The 25,837-nt window shown below is 49.7% G+C and overlaps 1 protein-coding gene across 1 annotated transcript in view; it reads left to right on the top strand.

Moving 5' to 3' along the window:
- The window catches only part of RAI1 (retinoic acid induced 1), a 118,472-nt gene that overhangs the window by 20,325 nt on the left and 72,310 nt on the right, over positions 1–25,837 (top strand). Inside the window, exon 4 of the mRNA XM_023735551.1 lies at positions 1,188–1,319. The gene's annotated coding sequence lies outside the window, so the exon portion shown is untranslated. The remainder of the gene's footprint in view (positions 1–1,187; positions 1,320–25,837) is intronic.

The raw sequence follows: 25,837 nt of genomic DNA, 5'->3' as shown, positions 1-25,837 counted from the left end.
AGGCCCCCTTGTCTCCGCCCTCCCTTTCACCACTACACATCCACGCTGCGCCCCGAGCTCTGCGCCGCCTGTTCGCGCCTTAAGCGGCTCTTCTGCGGCGGTGCGATCCCCGATGCCACGCGGATTCCCCTCTTCACCCACCAGGCCTCAGACCAGCACGCAGAGCACAGCCCCACACACAACTGCCTACAGCCCCACAGCCTGTACAGGCGCACTGCCCCTCCCCACCCAGCACGCAGGCCCACACAACCGCAATCCCACTCATCAGCAAGCCCACACAGACACACGACGCCCCTCGGACACTCACAGCCTCACACAGACACAATCCATACACACACAACCCCGCACAGACACGCAAACCCTGGGACACACACAGGCACAATCCCAGCCACGAAGAAGCCCTCTGTAAACGATCGCCCACAAACACACACAACCCTACGCAGGCGCCGCATCTCTCAGCCCCACGAAGACCCAGAAACATGTTCGTCAGGTCGCACCCAGACCCCCAAGCGTCGTGACATTCACACATAAGCACAGACCAGAAATCTACAATCCACACTGATACACACACTGACCCAAACGGACGGCCAGGAGCTTCCCTGCGGGTGCATAAGTCCCTGGGAAAATGTTAAAGCGGTCCTCTCTCCCACTCTATCCCTGACGCACGCGCGTGCATGCGCGCGCACACACACATTCACACACACACAAACACACCCGGTTCCTCAGCGCTCGGAGCCTCCCAGCCGGTGACCTCGGGCCCCCGCGGGGAGAGCAGCAGGAGCGTCTCCCCGCGCCCCCTCCTCTTCCCTGTCTCCCGAACTCCGCCACTCCTCCTCGCTGCAGCCCCTCCCTCCTCTCCTCCCCTCTTTTCCCTCCCCTCCCCCGCGTCTGGGGCTCGGGCTAAGCAGAGCCAAGCCCCCTCGCCGCGCGCCCCTTCTCGCGCGCGCCCCGCGCCCTCATCGCGCTGGCGGAGTGGCTGAGGCCACCGGCCGTCTCTGATTTGTCCCCCTGCGGCCCGCGCATAATGGCTACTGAGGGCGCTTGCAGGGGCGGCTGAGGAGGAAACGCGGGGTGCGAGACGCGGCGTGCGCGGGAGCGCGAGGGAGAAAGGAGCGAGCCCGGGTCGCCTTGAGCCGCGGGCGGCAGAGAAAGGAAGCGCGCGAGCGCTCACCTTTTTTTCTCCCAAGGACCTCATCTGGTCGCCCCGTTCTGGAAGAAGCGAGGGGGAGAGCGCGCCTGCGGACCGGAGAGACGGCGGGGAAACGGGAGACGGCGAGCCGCGCAGCCTCGGCACCCGCGAGACCCAGAGGAGCCCGCAGGTATTGTTGGCGGCCGGAGCTTTGTGTCTTCGGGGACCGTTCCAGGGCGAGAATGTTTCTGGCCCCCTGCCGGGTTGAGACCTGCACCCACCCGGGCCGCCGGCGGGGTCCGGCACCCGCCCGCCGCCCCGAGATCTGGGCTGGAGTTGCAGATTTGCCTGTTTTGGGGTTTTCCAGACCGGTTGAGGGGATGGATCTCAGGAGACGGAATTTCTTTTGGGGTTTTTTTGGCTGTTGTTTGGTTGTGCTGGTGATCCCACTCCCCTTTCTCCACAATGCCTTGGTGAGAGGTCTTGGAGACAGTGGCACTGGCGCAGGGCAAGGGGCTGAGATGGCGGGGCTGGTGGCTGCAGACGGGGAGGTAAGGGATGCCCGGAGAAGGAGACTTTTGCTCAAGTTCGTAGTCCACCCAGGAGCTGGTTGGGCCATGGAGGGCCCGTCTGCGCACCTTGTTCTGCCCCGGGCAGCCGGTGGGAAACTTCCCAGGAGCGCAGCCTCCCGGGGGACTCGGAGCCCCCGACGCCTCTGGTGCTTCCTCTGGCCGCCGTGTCCCCTCCTCACCGCCCGCAAGTGCTTAAGGTCGCGCTCTCCCCGCCCCCGCCTTCCTCCCTTAGCCGGCAGCTTCCGGATCTGGATGAGTTGGAGGAGCCGCTTCAAACACTTCCCCGGAGACCCCTCCCCTCGCCCGGCCGGAGCCTGCCTGGAGCCCCCTGCCCTGCGCCCCTGCCTCCCGCACGGCTGCAAGCCTGGCTGAAAAATGAAATCTCGTGCCTCTGCCGTCTGGGGCGGGGGGACGGGTTGTCACTTGATCTCTCAGGGCTGCTGAACCCCCGGCCGGGTAGGAGAGGGTACTCGAAGGGGGAGGGACTTGTTTGGGTTAGAGACGTTGACGTCGAATGGCGCCTGGGCTAGGAGAGGTGCGCGGTGGCAGTTAGAGGCCTGGGTTCGTTGCCAGGGTCACAGATTCTAGCCCCTCTGGGGCTTGTGATTGACTGGTGACTCCAGGCGCATCGAGGGCCCCCTTACCTTATCCCCCTCCTCCGCGCCCCGTCCTCTCCCCTCCTGGACAATGCGGACTGAAAGAGGTGATCCCGAGGGCGAAGTGTATGTGTGTGACGAAATGTTTGTCTCCTGTCAGCCACAGCAGACGCTGCTCCGGTGACCCGGAGAGCCGGGCGCTTAGCCCCCTCCCCCAGGGATAGGGGAGGAGAACATGAAGGAGGAGGGAAGTAGTGATGGGAACTTCTCCACGCACCCACCGGGGCCATGGGAAGGCAGTGCTAGTCCAGAGAATTTCTGGGAATTGCAATCCTGGATGGGGGGGAGGTTCAACTCAAAAAGAGGACCCGCTAGGTCAGGGCTTCCGCCACCCAAAGCCTCCAGATCTTTTTGCTCCTTTTGTGGGCGGGCAGGTCTGAAAATCTGCCTTAATTGGATTCCGATGTAAGCAGCCAGGGAGGGATAAAGGTGCCCCCTCCCCTTTCCCTTCCTAGGATAGGGAGTCAGGCCCTAGACCCCAAGCTGGCCTCCCAGGCAGGTAGAGGAAATTCCTCTCCCTACTTTGAGAGAGCATTCCTTGGGGGGAGAGAAGGCACCTTTTTTAAGCGGGGTGGGGGTACTCTTTTCAGGCTATTCTGCCTCTTGGTCCAGGAATAGAAAGATTTAACCATCCTCCAGAAATCTGTCCCCCCAACCCCCAGTGGGAACAGGCTGATGGTCATGCTAACAGCTGACACCCAATGACAGGAGTGGGCAGATTTATACCCTGTGCCCCCTTCCACACCAGACAGGGCCTGCCCAGGTGGTGCATTGTCCAGGGACCTTGTGGAGAGTGGCCTTGTGGCCTGGAGGAAATGGGCTTACAAGCCAGGGCTATACCTAGAACTGAAGGGGACTCTCCGCCAGGGCTGGGGTGGAGGGCCCTTGTGGAATGGCCTTTGCCCCGGTTGGGGAGGCTCTGTGAGCTGGCTAGTCCCTCCCCACACCTTTGCTCTATTCCCAGCCCCACCCTCAGTACCCATGGCAGGAGGCCTGGTGAGGGGTAAGTTTCTGCACGCCCCCGCCCCCGCCCCGTTGGACTCTGAGGCCCTAGCAGCCAAGGGCAGGCCCAGTGAGAGCATGCTGGGAGACAGAACTGAACCAGCAACATTCCTCTCTGCCTGCCCCACGTGCCCTACTACAGCAAGAGTCCCTTGGTGTCCCTTGGTGTAGTTCGTGTGGTTGACTTCCCCTTGGAGGACCAAATGCCTCCTATAGGCAAGGACATCCCCTATGCATTGAGGAGCTTCCGGCCTGGCACACAGTGGGCATATAGCTTTGGCCAGACAAATGCAAGAGTGCATGAATCCATCATGAATGAATGAATAAATGAATGAAGGGGCAAGGTTTCTCAATTGGAGGCATTTCATAATTTTTTAGACTTTTTGATATATACATTTAAACATATGATTCGTAGAAAATCCAAGAAATAGAGAAAATAAGAGAAAAGTGTTCCTGACAATCTTCACAGGCCATGACAATGATGATAATTTTTATGTGGTCCTTCCCAGTCTTTGTCTACTTGGTGGCTGGTTTGTTTCTAAAGACTGTGGTTGTTCTCTATACTCAGATGTATATCCTGCTTTCTTCACTGGTTGACAGGAGCCTTTTCCTGTTCTGTAACCATTTCTTCATAAACACCATGGCTGGTGTTTCCAGGCTTCTCCAATAGAGTGGCTGTGCCATCGTTTACTTCATATTCCCTTTTGTTAAACGTTCTGGAGGCTCCCAGGGAGTGATGCAGGGAATGTGTTTTGTGCATAGGGCTTTTTTTTTTTTTTTTTTTTATGTTTAAAATGATTTCCTCAAAATGACGCTGCTAGTGTAGGAGGCTCAACCGTGCCTCCAGTGGAAGGAACTGGCTTCTGTGATTTTCCCTGGATAAGTGGGACACTGTTCTCCTTCCTTCCCCACAATCTAGAACCTTCCTCTAGAGCTGAAAGGAGCCTGCATGGTTAGTCTCCTGTTTGACCCCCTCATCTGACTGAGGAGCCAGAGGGCAGTGACCCCAAGGTCACACAGCCATCACTGGGCTGTGCAGCAGCGGCTGCTCCTCTGTTATCTGGGGGTTTGCATGCAGGAAGGCTTCCTACCACACATGGAAGGAGGAACACTCAGCTTGCCCCAGGTGGAGCCCCAACCAGGCCCCTCAGCCCTTCTGGGTCACACACACTAGCCACATTCACGAGACCTGGGGCCACCCAAGTCACCAGCCTGTGGTTGGCCAGCTATGAGGTGCCCCGTTGACCCTCTTCACAACTCCCCTTTTGTCTTGTCATCTCATTTCTCAGGAGGAAAAGCTGAGGATCCGAAACAGGTGTCGGGGGAGGGGGCTTCAGATCCAGGAGAGCCTGGCGGTAGAGGATCCCAGGGGTTGTACTCCTGCCCCATGCCTCAGTTTATTTGTCCGAAGGCCTAGCCTTCCACTTGTGCTGGAGCTGGGGGAGGAGATAGTATGGATCACGGGGGTAGGGAGGTGGGGAAGGACAAAACCAGTTCTAAACCAGCTGTCAGTTCCAACTCATGGAGACCCTATGTGTCAGAGTAGAACTGTGCACCAGAGATTTTTCAAGGCTGTGAGTTTTTGGAAGCAGATTGCTAGCTACGCCTTTCTTTCTTTTTAATTGTTGTAATTAAATGAAGTTAACATTTCAAGTTAGTCTCCCATACAGAATTTTTTTTTTTTTAACATACATTGTTATGAGACCCCAACCGCTCACCCCATTCTGCGACAGTACACTCCTCCCCTCCACCCCTGATTCCCCATGAACATTCAACCAGCTCCTAACTCTCTCTGCCTTCCCATCTCACCTCTAGACAGAAGCCGCCCATTTGGTCTCTTGTATCTACTTGACTAAGACGCACATTCTTCACAAGTATCACTTTATGTCCCACAGTCCAGCCCAATCCCTGTCTGAAGAGTTGGCCTCGGAAATTGTTTTAGTTCTGGGGTGATAGAGAGACCAGGGGCCATGCTTTCCGGGCTGCCTCCAGTCTCAGTCGACCATTAAGTCTGGTCTTCTTCCTAGAGTTTGAGTTCTGCATCCCATCGTTCTACTGCTCCATCAGGGACCCTCTGTTGTGTTCCCTGTCAGAAAGTTCATTGGTGGTCGCCAGGCACCATCTAGTTCTTCTGGTTAGGCCTTTTTTTCGAAGCACCTCTGGCTGGACTCAAACCGCCAACCTTTCGGTTAGTAGTTGAGCTCTTAACCGTTTGCACCCCCCATGGACTCTTGGGGAAGGGCAGGCTACTTCTTCAGCTCTCCCTCTGAACTCAGAGAGGCCTCAGGAAGCCCCTGGGGAGGACGGGGATAAATAAAGGCAGAAGGAGGAGAGAGGAAAGGAGAAAGTGGGAGAGGAAGAAAGGGACTAAAAAGAGGGAAGGGAGGTGAGCAGGGAAGAAAACGAAGGGGAAGGGAGAAGAAGGAAGGACATGTTCAAAACAAGGACGGAGATAAGCCCCCCATCCCCTTCCTTAGTGGTTCTGGGGCCATGGAGGAGAGCCCGGGCTGGCCTGGGGGAAATGCTGGGCATCCGCCTGGAAAGGGGTGGGCTCTGCAGGGCTCAGCAGAACAGCTCTTTGAGGGGTGTCGGGGGAGGCTGTGGGGGTGAGATGGAGCCACACCAGGTGGAGGCAGTACCTGGGCAGGTGGCTTCTTGGTTCTCTGACTCCCCATCAGAGGACAGGGCCTTTCTGTGCCTTTCCCTGCCAGCATGCCCACGTTGAGGCAAAGAGAAATCCTCCTGGGATTGTGGGAATTAGGGTGTTTTGGTGTACCCACAGGTGTGTGCCTGTCTGTCTACACCTGTGTATGATGGCTGTGTGTCTCTAACCCCATTTGTGCATTCCTGGGCTCAGTGTGCCGCCATTTTTGGCCCGTGTGTGTGTGTCTGTGTGTCCATGGGTGTGGCAAGTGAGTGCGCATGGGTGTGGTGTGTTTGTATGTGTGGCATGTCTGTGCATGTGGTGTGCCTGTGCATGTCTGTGTGTCTCTGTGTGTGTGTCTGTACATGTGACATCCCTGTGAGTGTGTGTGCCTGCATGTGGTGTGTCTGTGCATATGTGTGTGTCTGTGGGTATGCGTATGGTGTGTGTGCGTGTCTGTGGTGTGTATGTGTGCATGTCTGTGTGTGGTGTGTGTCTGTGTGTGGTATGAGTGCATGTCCATGTGTGTCTGTGAGTGTGCATGTCTGTGTCTCTGATCCTGTGTGTATATCTCTTAAGGAGTCTGTGTTCCTGCCAGCTTGGACACGTGTGCCTGTGTGTCTGTGTGTGCTGTGTCTGTGTATGTCTGCTTGTGCGTGTCTGTCTATATCTGTATGTGCCATGTCTGTGTGTGTCTGATCCCCTTGTGCATTTCTGGGGGGTGCCCTGAGCCTGGGCACGTGTGTGTGTCTGTATGCAGCACGCACTTCCCCCCAGTGGCCCCAGGAGAGATCCAGGCATCAGGCTTTTGTGCTGCTTTCAAGGTTGTGGCTGGGTGGGTGAAGGGGGGAGGCCTTCAACTTCATCTGGGAGAGGTGGGGGTAGGCAAAGGAAAATCTTAAAAGACCGTCTTCCCTTTGGTCTCCAAGGAGATCAGCCTGTGAAATGATCTGCACGTTAATTAAAAATGATTATATCCTGATTGAGCCATTTCTGCTCACGTCTCTGAGCCGGGAGATGCAGGCGGCTAAGACCTAGGCTGCGGTGTGGGGAAGGCCTAGCTGCAGGGCACAGCCAGGGTGACCCCACACATGAACAAGAGGCAGAGTCTTGAGGCACAGGGGTGCAGGGGCGAGGTGTTATGGGCATGTGCTTGGCATACTTGAACTTCTCCTTTGAATTTTAAAGACCCCCCCAGATGCCCCTTGTGGGCAGGCACAGATCCTGCGAGTCAGCATTTGTGGTCTGGTTTACAGAGGAGTGACATGCTGAGGTCACGCAGCTACATACAATCTGGTGACCCCAGGTTGGATTCAGTCCTCTGACTCCAAGGCCCAGACTGCCTTCCTAGCCTCCAGCTGCCTCCAGACTCTGGCCGTGGGCTCCTGCAGAGACAGGGGGCAGATGGGGCCCCCAAAGACAAGGCCTTCTTGTCCTCCATGGAATCCCTGGGAACATTTGTTTCCATCGCAGCGCTGGTCTGATTCATGTCACCCTTGCCCGCCTGAGCAGGGCCTGCCTTCACTGATGATCCTGCTGCAGACCAGCCCCATGCGTGCCTCAAGGCTTGGTCCTGTACTGCCTTGCCACTAGCCTTCCCCCAGCCAGCCCTGTCAGCACTGCAGCCCTAGAGGGAGCAGTGATAATAATGACTAACCTATTGCCATGGTTCATGAGCATAGGAGCCGCTCAGGTGCACTGAGCAACCTCAGCACTGGTGGGATCCTTGCTGTCTAGAAGGGGGCTGCTCCCTGCTCCTACCTACTCCACCCAGAGCGTTGTGGGCAGCTCTGTATTCATTAATCACTTCCTGTATGCCCAGGCCTGACTGCTCTTGGGAGCAGAGGAGACCAGTTTTAGGAAGCAGAAAACAGGCCTGAAGGTTAGCCATACCAGACCAAGCAAGAGCAAGAGTTTTCCCCTTCTGTGAGCCTCAGTGCTCCATCTGTGAAATGGGGAGCCCAGCACCCTCCTGACAGGCCTTGGGAGAGTAAGGAAAACCAGACCAAGTGCAGCACCTGGGCCCACCAAGGGTGCAACCATTGTTCACTTGTTCATCCGTCCATGCATGCATCTGTGGCACTTGTGTAGCCATGGCAGGGCATTGGGTTCTGGGGAGGGAGACGCACTGTTTATCCTTCAGGTGCTTCCCCAGGAGACAGTCTGGGCTGGAGGTGACTGTCATCTCTGTGTGAGCCTCCAGGGGGCGGAGTAGTTCATTGGACCCACCTGAGGATGCATTATCAAAGGAAGAGTGTCTGGTTGGGGAGGGAATGTTCAGTGAGACTTGCTGGATGAGGCCCCATGTTCTCAGGGGGGGCCTGACCGTGGGGAGGCTCGGGGGCTGGAACTAGTGTCATGAGGAATCAGAATGGCAGGTGGACGGGAAGTTGGCATCAACTGTTCCCCAAGGGCAGCACTGGGGGAAAGGCAGGCCCATGTCAGCTCTTCCCCAAAAATACCTTCTTTCAGAAGCAGGCAGAGACTCTGCCTGCCCCAGGCCATCCTTGAAAGGTGCCACCTCCAGGAGCAGGCTTTGTGACACATGTGGCATCTGGGTCCCTACAGAATGTCCCCCTCTTGCTTTCCCCAGTGCCTGAAGTACCCCACTCATCCCTGCTAAGAGTAAAGGTATTGAAGGCCCTGCTTAAAGTGCACATGCATGACCTTGGAGGAGTAATCAGAAGATGGGCTCATGTTTGCATAATGCAGGGGTCACAGTCTCAAGCCCCACAGGGCCCGGAGGGAATGCTGATGAGGCCGTGGGGTTGCCTGGCCCTCACGGGGCCTCAATGGCCTATCTCTGCCAGGCAGCAGGGGGGCAGTGCAGCCCAGGGCACCCCATCCCCACTTTCTTAGGTCCCAGAATTCAGATATCTACACGAGATCCCCTGGTTGGGTTGGCATATGCTGACTTCTAATTCAGCAACCCATCTGGGCCAGATTTGTGCCCCTGACCTCCAATTTGTGGTCACTCAGCTTGAGGCATCAGTTTCTGTTACCTGGTGACCACTGTGACGGTCCCACAGTATGAGCAGGGCAGGTGGTGGAGTAGGGATCCTGGCAGGGGCCTGGCGTCGCCAGTCTAGACAGGGCACAGGGACAGGATGAAGGCTCTGAGGGGCTAGGCCAAGGCAGGTAGGAGGACTAGAGAGGCCAGGAGGGGAGCTTCACTAGCACCACCCTCTGAGGTGATCTGACCATGGGGGCCTGCTCTGGGCTAGCTCCTGGCTGATATTTTTTGGCTAGAGTCCTTGAGTGGCCAAGAAAGAGGCCAGGAGTCAGTGGTACATTGGTCTTCAGGCCCAGAAAATGGCCAAGGTGCCAGGCATGGTGCCAGCCTCATGCCCTCCACATCCACCAGCCCTTGATGAGGCCCTTTAGAGATGAGGATACGGACTGGGGGCTGCACAGCAGGGACTGCTGGTCTAGACTGGACCTTGTTGCATGACTCGCCCCAGCCCAACCCAGTCCTTGGCACCTGTACTTTGAGTGTTCACAGCCACCCCTGTCAAGGCCTGGCTGGGAGGGCGGGCAGCTGATGGACTCCTCCTTTTGCAGTCAGGTTTCATGTTTCTTCAGCACACATCTGCTGACAGTGGGCCCTGGTTGGGGGGATGTGGGTACTAGGTCTTGAAAGTTGGGCAGGGCCTTGGCAGCAGGGTCCAGTGTGACCTAGGCCTGGAGGCAAGAAAGGGCAATATTGTGTGTGCACATATGGGCAGGTCTAGGAGGGCAGAGGCAAGATCCGAGGGTGGCTATGGGGCTCTGCTTGGTCCTGAGGGCAGTGGGAAGAGGTGCCCCCATGGTCAACTGATTTTCAACAAGTGTGCTCAGTCCATTCAATAGGAAAGGAAGACGCTCTTCAGTAAATGGTACTGGGAAAATTGGATTTCCATATGCAGAAGAATGAATCAGTATCCATGCCTCACACCATACACAAAATCTAACTCAAAATGGGTCAAAGACCTAAATGTGAAAACTAAAACCATAAAATTCTTGGAAGAAAATGTAGGGGCTGGGAAGATGTTGGAGTAAACAGACCATTGTTCCAACCCTCCCCGCAAAATACAAGGAAATGGGGCTAAGCCTTGAGGGACTCTGAATCAGGGAGCAACGGAAAGCAGCTAGGAACTGCAAGAATCAACAAAGAAACGAGAAGCATACTGTAGGAAAATTGTCTCTCCCACCACCCCATCCCTCCCCCAGCCACATGGGCCTCCAGCTGCTGTGAATTGGGGAAGCAGCCCCAGCAAAAGAGCCTGCTTCCATAACCAGCACACCCCCTGCCTGTACAAGGAGACAGGACCCCAAGTTTCTGCTCTAAAATCAACAAGACAGACTTCCCCTGGGGTCCATTCAGCATGTGCCAGCACCTCCCCCACCTGGACACTGTCAGCTGCAAGGCTGCTGTGAATTACTGCAGAAGGCCCTTGCAGTAGAGTCTGCTCCCATAGTCAACATGCTGCCTGCCTCCCTGTGCACCCCATAGCACAGGCCTCTGTAACCAACAGGACAGACCTTCCTGAGGGTCAGTTTGGGTCTGTCTGTTCCCCCTTCTTGTTGGTGCTGAAGAATGCAGACCAAGGTTGCTATGGAAGCTGCACTCATAGCCAAAATACTATGGGGAGGTGGGCTCTGATAGCAACAAGGCAGACCTCCCTAGGGGTCTGTTTGTAGTGTGACAGCCCCTCCCCGACCCAGACACTGGCAGTGGTAAGGCTGCTGTGAATTGCTATATAAGGTGCCCTGCAGTGGAGTCTGCTCGCATACACAGCACTCTCCTTGCCTTCTTGCACACCACATAGCTCAGGTCTCTGAAACCAATAGGACAGACCTCCCTGGGGGTCAATTCAGGTTAGTCTGCCCCCACTTCCAGTTGCCTCTGAGGATTGCTGACTGAGGCTGCTGTGTGCTAGGAAGGAGGCATCTTGAGTGGAGGCTGTGCTCACAGCCAAAAATCTACTGGGTGGAGAGGGACTCTGATAGCAACAAGGCAGGCCTCTATGGGGACCTGAATGGCACATGACACCCCTTCCCCCACTCAGTAACTGTTGGTTGCCAGACTGCTGCAAACTGTTACAGAAGGCCCCTGCAGTGGAGTCTGTCCCATAGGCAGCTGTATACTTCCCTCCCTGCATATCCCATTTCTCAGGCTCCGAAAAGCAAGAGGATATACTTCCCTGGGGTTCAGTTTGGGTCTGTCTGGCCCCTTCAGGTCATCACTGAGGACTACTGACTGAGGCTGCTGTGTGTTAGGAAACAAGCATCTTGAGTAGAGGCTGCACTCATAGACAACCTCATACTGGGGCACTCTGATAGCGACAAGGCAGACCTCCCTGAGGAAGGTGTGTTTGGAGCATGACAGCCCTTCCTCCACCCAGTAATTGTTGGTTGCTGGTCCGATTCTGATATGCACTCCTACAGAAGGTTCTACAGTGGAGTCACCTAAGTAAAGACTGCTTCCCCAACCACCACAGGGCCACTGGGGCTTTGAAACCAACCAGACAGATCTCTCAGAAGTCATTCTGAAGTGTGCCAGCCCCTCCGCCTCCTCCTGAAATGGAGGAAGTTCTGCCTGTGCTTCTCCTGAATGCCAACTCAGATATAAGCAGCACCCACAGAGCAGGGAAGGAAGCCTCGGACAAAACCAGGGGGCAACACCCAGCCCTGAGGGGGGCTGGCTGGGTGTGGGTTTTCCAACTAAAAACGTGGTTGCAGAAACAGAGAGGGGAAAGGAGTAATAAGCAGAGGGAGAGAGAACTATGCCCCCTGGTGGACAGAATGACTAGGGTGCAATATCTCGCCAGAGTGGCAGTGCCGACCGGTGGACAGATTGTCCGCAGCATGTTCTCTGGTGTCTTTGGAAGACACTGAAAGTTGAAAACTGAGATCTGGAACTTTCAAAACCCATTTAAAACAGGAAGGAGAAGGAGCTATCACAGAAAGGGAGAGGAAACAGTAAGCAAAGGCCAAAGGCTCTGCCTGCCTAAGAGAAAATAGTGCGGGCAAAAACACCGAATACTGGAGAGAACTGAGAAAGTTAACACCTCGAAAACTCCAATGCCCCAACAAAAAAAATCACAAGACACATAAAGGAAAGAGAAACAATGACCCATCCAAATGAACATGACTAATAGAGTGAAAATTTATCAATGGAAGGTCAAATAATGAAAAGAATGGAAGAATGTAATACAACGTTAAACATAATTTAAGAGTTAAGGGAAAACATAGACAAAGATCTAAAAGAAATAAGGAAAAGAATGTAGGAACAAAAAGAGATAAAAAGAAAACAAATATTACAATTGAAAAGGACAATAACTGAAATAGGAAACAATGGAAGGATTTAACAAGATTTAATCAGGCAGAAGAAAGAATCAGTGAATTAGAGGATAAGACAGTCAAAATTACAGAGGCTGAAGAGCAACAAGAACAGAGGCTCAAGAAAGCTGAGCACAGCTTAATGGAAATATGGGACAACAACAAGAGACCTAATATATGCATCATGGAAGTTCCAGAAGGAGATGAGAGAGAGAAAGGGACAGAAAGAATATTTGAAGAAATCATGACAGAAAATTTCCCCAGTCTGTCAAAGGACATGAATCTACAAATCCAGTATTCTCAAAGAACCCCAAGCAGAATAAACCCAAAGAGATCTACACCAAGACACATCATAGTTAGGCTCTCAAAAAGTAAGGGTAAAGAGAGAATCCTGAAAGCAGTGAGAGAGAAGCAGCTACACACAAAGGATCCCTTATAAGTTCAAGTGCCCATTTTCCCTCAGAAACATTGAAGGCCAGAGGAAATGGAATGATATATTTAAAGTGCTGAAAGAAAAAAAAAAAAAACTGTCAACCAAGAATGCTATACCCAGCAAAACTGTTCTTCAGGAATCAGGGTGAAAGTAAAACTTTCCCAGAGAAAGTTCATATCCACCAGACCAGCCTTATAAAAAAATACTAATGGGATGGGAGTTCTGCACATGAAAAGGAAAAGACACCAGCAAGTAATTCAAAGCCATACATTTAAAAAAAAAAAAAAAAAAAGATCTTTAATAAAGGGAATTGCATGGACAAGTATAAGAGCTAGTAATAAGGTATTCATGCTTGTCTTAGTCATCTAGTGCTGCTATAACAGAAATACCACAAGTGGATGGTTTTAACGTAGAGAAGTTTATTTCCTCAGAGTCAAGTAGGCTAAAAGTCCAAATTCAGGGCGTTAGCTCCAGGGGAAGGCTTTTTCTCTCTGTTTGCCTTCTTCTTTTCAGTGTTCCCCCGGACTAGGAGCTTGTCTGCGCAGGAACTCCAATCCAAAGGACGCACTCTGCTCCTGGCACTGCTTTCTTGATGGTATGAGGTCCCCAACTCTCTGCTTGCTTCTCTTTCCTTTTATCTCTTGAGAGATAAAAGGTGGTGCAGGCCACACCCCAGGGAAACTCCCTTTACGTTGGATCAGGGATGTGACCTGGGTAAGGGTGGTGTTACAATCCCACCCAGTCCGCTTTAACATAAAATTACAATTACAAAATGGAGGCCAACCACGCAATTCTGGGAATCATGGCCCAGCCAAATTGATACACACATTTTTTGGGGGACATAATTCAATTCATGACAATGCTTGATAATTCTAATTGTTTTGTCCTTCATGCTTTTTAATAACAAATGTAGAAAAAGCAAGGATAAAATTATGTTACAGGGCACATGAAATATAAAGATGTAATAGTGATAACAACAAAAGGGGGGAGAAATGGTTTAAGTATAGAATTTCTTGAATGTTACTTAAGTTTAGTTGGTACCAACTTACCATAGGATATTATAAGTACAGCCTGTTAAATGTAACATTCATGATAACCACTAAGAAAATATCTAAAAAAATACTCAAAAGGAAAGGAGAAGAAAACCAAAATGGCCCACTACAATAAACCAACAAAACACAAAAGAAGGCAGTGGTAAAGGACAAAGACAAAGAAGGCTTAAGACACACACACAAAAAAAAACAAAATGGCAGAAGTAAGTAACTTCTTATCAGTAATTACAGGGAATGTAAATGGACTAACTGCTGCAATTAAAAGGGAGAGGGTAGCAGTATGGATTAAAAAAACATGATCCAGCTGTATGCTGTTTACAAGAGAAACACCTTAGACCCAAGGACACAAATAGGTTGAAAATGAAAGGATGGAAAAAAAAAATTCCATGCAAATAATAACCAAAAGCAAGCTGGGGTGTCACTCTTAATATCAGATAAAGTAGACTTTAAGACAAAATCTGCTAGAACAGGTAAAGATGGACATTATATAGTGATGGAAAGGGTCAATTCATCAAGATTTAACGATCATAAATATATATGCACCCAACATTGGAGCACATAAATATATAAGGCAAACACTGATAGGACTGAAGGGAGAAAGGGATAGCACTACAGTAATAGTTGGAGACTTCAGTACACCACTTTCAATATTGGACAGAATATCTAGAAACAGCAAGGAAACAGAGGACCTGAATGACCCTATAAACCAACTAGACTTAACAGACACATAGAGAACACTCCACCCAACAACAGAACAATATAGATTCTATCCAGTGAGCATGGATTATTCTCCAGGAGAGACCACATGTTAGGTCACAAAGCAAGGCTCAATAAATTTTAAAACATTGAAATCATACAAAGTATTTTCTTGAACATATCAGATTGAAGCTAGTAATCAATAATACAAAATAACCTGGAAAATACACAAACATGAAAATTAAAACAACAGACTATTAAACTACCAATAGATCAAGGAATAAATCAAAAGAGAAGTCACACATTTCTTAGAGGAAAATGAAAGTACAACATACCCCAAAAATTATGGGATGCAGTGAAAGCAGTACTTAGAGGGAAACTTATAGCAATAAATGCCTACATGAAAAAAGAAGGATCTCAAATCAACAGCCTAACTCTACAACTTGAGGAACTAAAAAGAGAAGAGCAAACTAAGCCTACACTTATCAGAAGAATGGAAATAACGAAGATCAGAGCAGAAATAAATAAAATAAACAGAAAAACAATAGAGAGAATCAACAAAACCAGAAGTTGGTTCTTTGAAAAGATCAATAAAATTGACAAACCTTTTGCTAGACTGACAAAGAAAAGAAGAGAAAAGATGCAAATGACCAAAATTAGAAATGAAAGAGGAGACATTACAACTGACGTGATAGAAATAAAGAGAATTATGACAGAATATTACGAACAACTGTATGGTAACAAATTAGATAACCTAGGTGAAATGGACAAATTCTTAGAAGCACACAACCTACCCGAACCGACTCAAGAGGAAATAAAAAATCTCATCAGACCCATAACAAGTGAACAAATTGAATCAGTGATCATAAACCTCCCAACAACAACAACAAAAGTCCTGGACCAAACATTTAGAGAAAAATTGATAACAATATTATTTAAACTCTTCCAAAAGATAGAGGAGGAAGGAATATTCCCTAATTCATTCTATGAAGCAAAAATAACCCTGATACCAAAACCAGACAAGAAAACTACAGGCTAATATCCCTTATGAATATACAGTCACGTGTCACTTAACGTCCTCGATACATTCTGTGAAATAGGTCATTATGTGATTTGGATGTTGTGTGAACACCATATTATATACAGACGAGCCCCAGGTTTATGTACCCAGCCCTGTCTGCTGTTCCACCTGCCTGAGGAGCAGGAGCAGCCTGGGCCCATCAGCCCCAGCTGCTGCCTGCACCCTGGGTAAAGCCCAAGAGCTGTATCCACTGGATACAGGAGGCCAGCCTTGCTAGGTGTGCGGCTGAGAGGCAAGTGAGGGTTGCGTCAGTCAGTAGCCAGATCAGATTGGGACTTTGTGCATGTCTGGGCGCACAGTTGTGGGGGTGGGGGAGGCACATTGAGAGCATGGAAAGGACTGAGCAGGGAGCAGGTGTGCGGGTATCAGGAGTGCAGCTGACAGTGGCAGCCCTGTCTGCCACCCCCTTTTGGTGTGGCCACCCTGATCGTGAGCAGCCACTGCCAACCGCCAGAGCCCCCACCAGCACCTGTGGCAGGAGTGGAGGTGCAGCAGCAGGCAAGGCTGTCGGGTCGAGCTTTTAACAATGGATTATCTAATATAATCACAAAAGTACAAACAACAAAAGACAAGACACCATATTTTAGCAAATAACACACGCATATATATAATGTGCATAGCACGCCTAGGAAAATAATGCACGAGGGGGTTGTATGGTTAGCAAAAAAATGGGTAATGTGTGTTATTTGCATAAAAATATGGCAAATAGATGGGACCTCATAAAAATTAAAAACTTTTGTTCATCAAAAGACTTTACCAAAAGAGTCAAAAGACAAGCTACTGACTTAGAGAATATCTTTGGAAACCATATATCTGATAAGAATCTAGTAACCAAAATATATATACAACTTGACAACAAAAAGACAACCCAATCATTAAATGGGTAAAGGACATGAATAGACATTTCACCAAAGAGGACATTCAAATGGCAACCAAAATATGAAAAGATGCTCAACATCATTATCCATCCAAAACCAAAAAAAATCTGTTGCCGTCGAGTTGAGTCTGACTCATAGCGACCTATAGGACAGAATAGAACTGCCCCATAGGGTTTCCGAGGAGTGGCTGGTGGATTCGAACTGCAATATTTTGGTTAGCAGCCGAAATCTTTAACCACTGTGCCACCAGGCCCCCATTATCCATCAAAGAGATGCAAATCAAAACCACAGTCAGATACCGTTTCACTCCCACTAGGATGGCTAAGATTTGAAGAAAAAAACAGAAAATCACAAATGTTGGTGAGGATGTAGGGAAATTGAAACCCTTATCCATTGCTAGTGGGAATGCAAATTGTACAGCCGTTATAGAAAATAGTGTAGCAGCAATTCCTCAAAAAAACTAAAAATAGAAATACCATATGACCCAGCAATTTCACTCCTAAGTATTTACCCAAAAAACTTGAAAGCAGACACTTAAACGGATACTTGTACACTAGTGTTCATTGCAGCACTATTCACAGTAGCCAAAAGGTGGAAACAACATAAATGCCCATCAATGGATAAACAAATTGTGGTACACATACATACGATGGAATATTACTCAGCCAGTAAGAGAAATGAAGTCTTGATACATGCTACAAAATGGAGGGAGCTTGAAGACGTTATGCTGAGTGAAACAATTCAATCACAAGAGGACAAATATTGTATGACCTCACTTATATAAAAAGACAAGAACAGGCAAATGTATATAGACCAAAGTTTATTATTGGTTACCAGTGGTGGGAGGGAGGGAAAAGGAGGAGGTTGTTTCTTATGGAATACTGAGTTTCAGCTGATGGTGATGGAAGAATCTCATTTAAGGGTATTTTTGCACAGCTGATTATCGTAATTGCTGTCACGTATAAAAAGATGAATTGGCTAAAGTTGTGTGAACACTGGCGTATATTTACAAAAATGACAAGAAAAAAAAAGAGTACCTGCTGTGGCTGCTTCTGTACAACCAAACACCTCATGGGATTTGGTTCATTGGTCTGGAGGTTTAGGGTCATGGTTTCATGGGATATCCCAATTAATTGGCCTAGTAATGTGTTTAGTGCTTCTGTTCTACCTCCTAGTTTGTTGCGTAGTGCCTGGGGTCTTAAAAATTTGCAAGCGGCCATCCATGGCACAACAGTTAGTCTCTATTCTTCTGGAGCAACAGAGGAAGAAGGAGGGTCAGGAATAGGAGGAGGATATGGAATGTGTGGCTAATTGCTTCCATGAACAACTGCCTCCTTTGCCGTGAGTCCAGAAGAACTGGATGGTGCCTGGCTACCATTACTGAACATTTTGATCAAAGATTCTATAGCAGAATCCTGAGCAAAAGGGAGAAAATTCAGAATAGAATTTCAAATTCTGATGGAATCCAGACTTTCTGGAGCCATGTTGGCTGGAAAGCCCCTGAAACTATTGTCCTCAGATAATCTTTAAACCTTAAACCAAAAATATCCTCTGAAGTCTTCTTAAAACCAAACATTAGTTTAGCTTAACTAATAAAGAATGTCTGCCATGAGCATTGTGGTCTTTTATGGGATCAGGCTGACAACAGCAACTCCAAAGATTTGATAGGAAACTTAGGTGGCAATGAGTTTATTTTAATGGGGGAGGAGCAACTCAGAAAAGGAGGTGAGAATGGTCGTAACTCGAAGAACATAATCATTGTCACTGAATCGTACATGTAAAAACTGCTGAAATGGTGTACGTTATGCTGTGTATATTCTCAACAACAACAAAAGTAAATAAAATAAATTATAAAAAAAATGTAGGGGTGAGGCTGTGGGACTCAGTTTTTAACGATGGACTAACAGATATGACAACAAAAGCTCAAGCAGCAAAAGACAGAGTGGATAAATGGGACCTCATAAAAATTAAATACTTTTATATAGCAAAGGACTTTATCAACAAAGTGAAAACACAGCCTACAGATTAGGAGAAAAATTCCAGAAAGCATATATTAGACAAGGGCCTAATATCTAAAACATACATAAAATTTCTACAACAACAAAAAGACGACTCAGTGAGAAAATGGGCAAAGTACTTGCACAGACACTTCACCAAAGATGATACCCAGATAGTCAACAAGCACATGAAAAGATGTTCAGCATCATTAGCCATTGTTGTTGTTAGTTGCAGTCAGTTTCGACTCATGGTGACCACATGTGTGCAGGATAGAACTACTCCATGGGGTTTTCAAGGCTGTGACCTTTTCATAGTGGATTGCCAGGCCTGTCTTCTGAGGCACCTGTAGGTGGGTTTGAACTGCCAACCTTCAGGCTGTTAGTCAAGTGTTCAACCATTTGCACCACCCAGGGACTCCTCGTTAGCCATTAAACCAACCCAACCAATCCCACTGCTGCTGAGTCGATTCTGACTCATAGCAACCCCATAGGGTTTCCAAGGCTGTAAATCTCTACAGAAGCAGACTGCCACATCTTTCTCCCATGGAGCAGCTGGTGGTTTCGAACTGAACCGCCAGCCTTTCAATTAGCAGTCCATCGCTTGAACCACTACCCCACCAGGACTCCTTCATTAGCGATTAGGGAGATACGAATCAAAAGCACAATGAGATACCACCTCACCCTCATTAGAATGGCAATGATGGGAGAAAAAAAAACAGGTGTTGGTGGGGTTGTAGAGAAACTAGAACCCTCATTCATTGCTGGTGGGAATGTAAAATGATGCAGCCACTGTGGAAAACAGTTTAGCGGTTCCTCAAAAAGTTGAACATAGAATTACCCTATGACCCACCAATCCCAATCATAAGCATATACCCAGAAGTGAAGACAGAAACGCAAACAGAAACGTGTACACCTATGTTCATTGCAGCAGTTTTCAGAATAGCCAAAAGGTAGAAGCAACCGAAACATCCATCAACAGGTAAATGGATAAACAAAACATGGTATGTACATACAATGGAACACTACTTGGCCATAAAGAGAAATGAAGTCCTGATGCCTGCACCAACATGGGTGCACCTGGAAAACATCTCGCTGAGCGAAATAAGGCAGTTTCAAAAGGGTTGGTGTTCCCCCCCCACACCCCCTGCCATGGACCTCCTCCCGTACAGAGTCCTTAGTATTGTTTTTTGTACTAATTACTAATGTTACTCATAAATTATAATTCCCATATATCATCCCTTCTTTTACTTTAATTACTACTTCATTTTCAAAAAAAGTTATTGATATAGGTTCACAAATACAAATTACCACAATATTGTAGCTAGAACACCAGAAAATTTGACAAAATCAGCGACTATAAAAACACTGGCAGCAACAAAAACAACAGCCCGTGCTTGTAGCGTGGGAAGACGAACCCACTTGATTCAAAGCATCATTGTAATTGGGTGATAATGACAGCTCTGACTGGAGTGCACTGAAGGTTCAAAAAGTAAATTAGCATAGAGTTTTAGCCTTGCAGGTATATTGATACATGTAAACTAGGCTTATGAAAAATGTTTTTGTTGTTATAACTAACTACAGGGATTTTTTATAAAAGATAATAAAATTCTACTAAAACACTGCACAAAGATTTTATAGACAGTCATTTTGGTGTCACCCCCTCTGACAGTGTCACCGGTGCGGTCCGCACCCCTTGAGCTCCCCTAGTGACACCGCTGATTGTTGCATTGGTGACTGTTTTTGTGTGTATATTTTCACCACAATAAAATAAAAAAGAGGTCCCCCAGCAGGGAAGTGGGCACGCCGGTGCAGAGGCACCATGGTGCCTGAGTCAGAGGAGGGCTGTACACATTGGTCTGCTGGTGCTCCTTGCTGGGCCTCAGTTTCCTCGTCTGTCAAAGAGGGCACCTCAGAGCTCCTCAGGCCCCAGATTCTCTGCTTCTTGCAGCTGGCCTGGGCTGGGCAGGAGCTTTCTCTTCCCAGCACTCCTCCCAGAGTAGAGTAGTGGTTCAGCTGGGCGCTGGTCCAGAGGGACACGGACTCAGAGGGCTCCCCAAGCCCCTGCCTGAGCTGTGGTCCTCAGCCCAGCCTGCAGGCCCACCCACACTTCCGCCCACCCAGACCAGGAGAGGTTGTGAAGGCCCTGCTTGGAAGGAGGCAGCAATCCTTGGTGGCTCAGTAATTACAGCCCAGTAGATTACAATTCCCTGAAAAGCTCACGCACAGAGGGAGGGGCAGCGCCCCGGGGGAAGCAAGAGCACTGGGAGTGAGGGGTATAAGGGGGCCTGCTGCAGTGGAGGAAGGAGAGCGAGTTTGGAGCCCTCTTGGCGAGCCCTCCAGGAGCCAAGGCCCTGAGCACTTGGTTTTCTCCGGGCCTCAGACCTTTCCTGCTTGTGAAGGCCCTGCACTGCCATTTTACAGATGAGGAAACTGAGGCTTGGAAAGGTCAGGCAACGCAGGGTCGAGGCCCTGTGGGTCAGTAAGAAGCTGGACTGGAGGTGAGCCCAGGGCTAGGTTCAGAGCTTTGCCCTCCTTACTAGATATTTGTGAGAGGTGGCACTGCTTAACTGAAAGGGAGGGGGTCATAATGGTAGAACCTCAGGCAGGTAACACGGCTGAAACAGGAGTGGGCTCAGGCAGGGCAGACCTTCCTAGTGCCCCTCCCGATGATGCTTCTTGAGTTTGAATGATGGGCATGGCCCAGGGTCCACTGCCCTGGGGCCACACAGGGCTGCTCTCGGCTGACTCTCCCTCACTGACACCCCTGCTGTGTGGTGCGAGGGTAATGATGCCTCCCCTGGGTTCCTCCTTGTTTGCAGAGGGCTTGGATGACCACGGAGTGCTGGTAGCAAACCGTGAGAGTGAAGAGAATGCACCTTTAAGAATGTCTCCCTTACTCTGTCACTCATTCTACAGATGTGTCCTGAGCACATTCTCATGCCTGCAGGGGCTTTGACGCACCTCTTCTCCATCATGCATGGGAGGTGAGCTCTGTTATGATCTGCATTTCACAGACAGGCACACTGAGGCCCAGTGAGGGCACTGCTGTTTGGGAGCAGTGCCATTTCCCAGCTGATGAAAACATATCTGTGTGGTCTTGCCACCCAGCCTTTGCCCCGGCCAGCCCGTTCACCCTGCCCAAATGCCCTCACCTCCCGCCACCTTCTTTCTTCCCAACAAGGCGTCAAACCAGAAAGTGGTTTGGAGCATACCTCCTCTGAGCAGACCTTCTGCCTTCTGAGGAAAGGCCAGGTGGGAGCACTCAGACCAGAGGTTTGCACTGGCGGCCTCAGATTTGAGCTCTATTTGGCTGTTGTAGGGTTTTAAAACATCAAATTTCACATACAAATCTGAATTTTTATTTTGCTTCTCTTCAAAGAATCGGCAGACGGGCAACGCCATGCCTGCATCCCCAGGGCACTCTGGGCGGAACTGGGACGGGGCTGCCACCCACCTACAGGGCCGGGCCGCCCAGTTCTCCACCTCTCACCACAAGCTGCTGGCCTGTGCTATGTGCCGCGCTCACCACTTGCTTAGACCTGGACTCAGATCCTGACGCCCTGGGTTTCTTGGGTCTGGGGAAGATTACATCTTGGAATCTTACTGATAAATCATCACAACAGAGGCACTGATTCGAGACTAGGTCTTGAAGGTGCTTTCCAGGAATTCTCTAGGCCAAAAAAAAATGAAAGGAAAGGGTGCCTTAGGTGGGGGACCGCCTGGGGAGAGATCAGGGGGTAAGGGGCTCAGGATGCTTGGACAGTGGCACCAGTTCTGCGAGATAAACACTTGGTTGGCAACACCTGAACAAATGCATGCCAACCGGATTCTGCTTCTCTAACACGACTCATTCATTCCAATCATTCAGTCCTTCTGCCTTTAGCCAGCTTCTCCTGGCATATGGCCCTCACTGCATCCCTGATTGAGGATCATGGTGGGGCTTTTATTCCCATTTTTAGCAAACGAGAACGCCGAGACTCAAGAGGTGAGGTGCCATGCCTTGCGTCCCGGTGAGGCAGGACTTTGACGAGGAGCCCTACTTTTGATTCCCTTAACAGTGCTCGTTCCAACCTAAAATACTGTAAAAATCGGCTGTTAGGCGAGTTGCTTTTTCCTGTGCATTTTTTAAAAAGCTCCTTTAGTTAATACGCAAGAGGGATTTCGATGTTCTCGTACATAACCTTTTGCTGAAGGGACAATGTGCGGTAGAAGGGTCCCAGGAGAGCCGGTGTAATTTGGGCTGTAAGGGACAGAGAATACCAAGGTAGAATCCTCTCCAGGAAGCCCAGCTGCTCCCAGGAGCTGGGGGACCTGGAGGCCCGATCTCTGCCGACTCCAGGGCATGGCCCAGAACTTTTGCCACCCTGGACCCGGGGCCACTTGTTCATTCAGATTTATGTTGGGCTATTGGCATTATTTTTTCTCACATTTTTGGTGAGGATTAGTTCCCAGAGGAGGGAGGGAGGCAAAGAGAAAATGAGCCTGGGCTGAGAGGGAAACAGAGGGCCCCAGCTGAGAGCAAATGGAAGGGTCTGTTCAAGCTCTATTTGACTCTGCCCTTGGCCCCAAAGGATTGAAAAGGGAGGCTTAGGAGGTTCCAGGCAGTTGAGGCTGGTTTCAAATTGGTGGGCTTAATAAAAGGTATTTTTCCTCTTGTGGGTGCTGCCCTGAACTGACCAGTGCTACTGGGAAGGGAAATGGTAAAGACAGCCTCCTTCCCTTCCCACCTACCAGAGGTCTTAGGGATGGAGCTGGTGCAGGCCAGGAGGACCCACCTCCCTCCCTTCCTAGTGTATGCTCCTTTGTGCACGTGTGTCATACACCTACCTGTGTGTGCATGTGTATATGTGTGTGCACATCCAGTATATCTGTGTTACATGCCTACCTATGTGCGCATGTCCAGGTGTGTAGTTTACGTGTGCATATATTACACACTTGCCTGTGTGTGTGCATGTGCAGGGGTGTGTGTGTCTGTATGTGCTGGTTCTGGCCTACACCCCACTCACTCCTCCAGGCCTCCTTCCCTGAGAATAATTTCCCCTCCCCTCTCCCTCTGAAACGGGATGGTGGAGAGTCTTAGTTTAGAAAGTTCAGCAGGACACAGGCTTAGTGCCTGCAGAGAACAGTGCCCAGCCGTGTGGACAGACGTGACACCATAAGCTTCAGTTCTACGCAAACAGAAGGTGGCCCAAAGTGGCCTGGGTTGCCCCTGAGAGTGTACAGGCAGGTCCTCTCATTTTTGGTCCTTCTGAGCCTCAAGCCCTGGGGCCATGCGCCCCACCCCACCACCAGCCATCACACTGCATCCCTGGGGCCACTCCATCTTGCCATCCAAACTGGTTTGAGGGACTGAGAGGGGGCTCTGCCTCTTGGCTTTCCCAAAACTTGATCCCCAAGAGGCCCTGGGGAGTGTGGCTGAGGATGATCCTGTGTGTGTGACTGTGTTGCGTGTGGAGGTTGTGTGCACTTGTAGGGGTGGGACTGCAAGTGTTGCATGTTGTGAGTGTGGATTGTGTGTGGCTGGGAGGGGTGGGTGTGGGTCTCTTGTGACCTGTATCGATATCGACCATGAAGTGAGATTGTGTGCACTTGGGTGGTGACAGTGTTTGTGGGGAGGATGTGTCTTTGGTTGTGTGGGTGGCTGTGCTGAGGCCCCCTCTGAGTCTGTCCTGGCCCATTCTTTCCCCCTCTCACCACCAACCCCAAGTTAGACCTGAGAGGCTCCCAGTCACCCCAAACCTGACCATCCCTGCTGCTCCCTCCCAAAGACCACAACACCTGCAGCCCAGCTCTTGACTTCACCCTTGCTCCTGGGACCAGAGCAGACCCTGGAGAAGATCAAAAGGTCCCAGGGAACCAGAGGGATGGGGGATGGGGTGCGGCAGGGGCAGGCCCAGTCATTGCTCATCTCTTCCCCAGGAGATCCTGAAGAAAGTGGGTCTCTGAGGTTCCACAGCATCTGGGCCAGACGGGAAACCTTTCTGGAAAGTCCATGGACATTTCTAGACATGAGCTGGAACGTTTCCAGAGATGAAATGTTTTTAGAAATGAGATACAGCATTTCTGGAGACAGGATGAGGACATTTCTAGAGATGAGCTGGAAAGCATTTCTGAAGGGGCATTTTTTTTTTTTTAATTTTTTTTTCCCATACAAACATTTATACATACATCGTTATGTGACCCTAATTGCTCTCCCCATACTGTGACAGCACACTCCTCCTTTCCACCCCTGATTCCCCATGTCCATTCAACCAGCTCCTAACCATCTCTGTCTTCCCATCTCACCTCCGGACAGAAGCTGCCTGTTTAGTCTCTTGTATCTACTTGAGCTAAGAAGCACACTCCTCACGAGTATCACTTTATGTCGCATAGTCCAATCCAATCCCTGTCTGAAGAGTTGGCCTCGGAAATTGTTTTAGTTCTGGGCTGATAGAGAATCCAGGGGCCATGCTTTCTGGGGCTCCTCCAATCTCAGTTAGACCATTAAGTCTGGTCTTCTTACTAGAATTTGAGTTCTGCACCCCACCTTTCTCCTGCTCCATCAGGGACTCTCTGTTGTGTTCCCTGTCAGGGCGGTCATTGGTGGTAGCCAGGCACCATCTAGTTCTTATGGTCTCAGGCTGATGAAGTCTCTGGTTTATGTGGTCCTTTCTGTCTCTTGTGTCTTTGGTGTTCTTCATTCTCCTTTACTCCAGGTGGTTGGGACCAATTGATGCATCTTAGATGGCCGCTTGCAAGCTTTTAAGACCCCAGACGCCACTCACCAAAGTAGGATGCAGAACATTTTCTTAATAAGCTTTGTTATGCCAATTGACCTGGATGTCCCCTGAAGCATGGTCCCCAGACCCCTACCCCTGCTACTCTGTCCCTCAAAGTGTTTGATTGTATTCAGGAAACTTCTTAGCTTTGGTTTAGTCCAGCTGTGCTGACTTTCCCTGTAGTGTGGTGCTGTCCTTCCTTGAAGGGGCATTTCTTGAAGATGAAATGGGGGCATTTTTAGAGATGAAATGAGAATATTTATGGAGATAGGAGAGAGCTTTCTCTGGAGTAAAGACAGAGTCTTTCTGGATACTGAACATTGCAAGAGATCGAATGTTTCTGGAGATAGGCTGTAGTGCCTGTGAAAGTAGAGTGTTTTTGAAGATGATATGGGAGCATTTCTGGAAATAAAGCAGAGCACTTATGGAGATTAGGTGTTTTTGGAGGTGAGATGGAGCATCTTTGGAGACGGGATGTGGTGTTTGTGGAAGTGGAGCATTTCTGGAGTCAAGATGGAGCATTTGTACAGAGTGCTGGCATTTCTGGAGATAGATTATTTTGTAAGATGAGTGGGGATGTTTCTGGAGAGAAGATGGAGCATTTCTGGAGATGGAACC

The sequence above is a fragment of the Trichechus manatus genome, unplaced genomic scaffold (assembly GCF_000243295.1).
Source record: "Trichechus manatus latirostris isolate Lorelei unplaced genomic scaffold, TriManLat1.0 scaffold00080, whole genome shotgun sequence".
NCBI lineage: Eukaryota > Metazoa > Chordata > Mammalia > Sirenia > Trichechidae > Trichechus > Trichechus manatus.
Note: the sequence above shows the minus strand (reverse complement) of the source record. Positions and strands in the feature narration are given on the sequence as shown.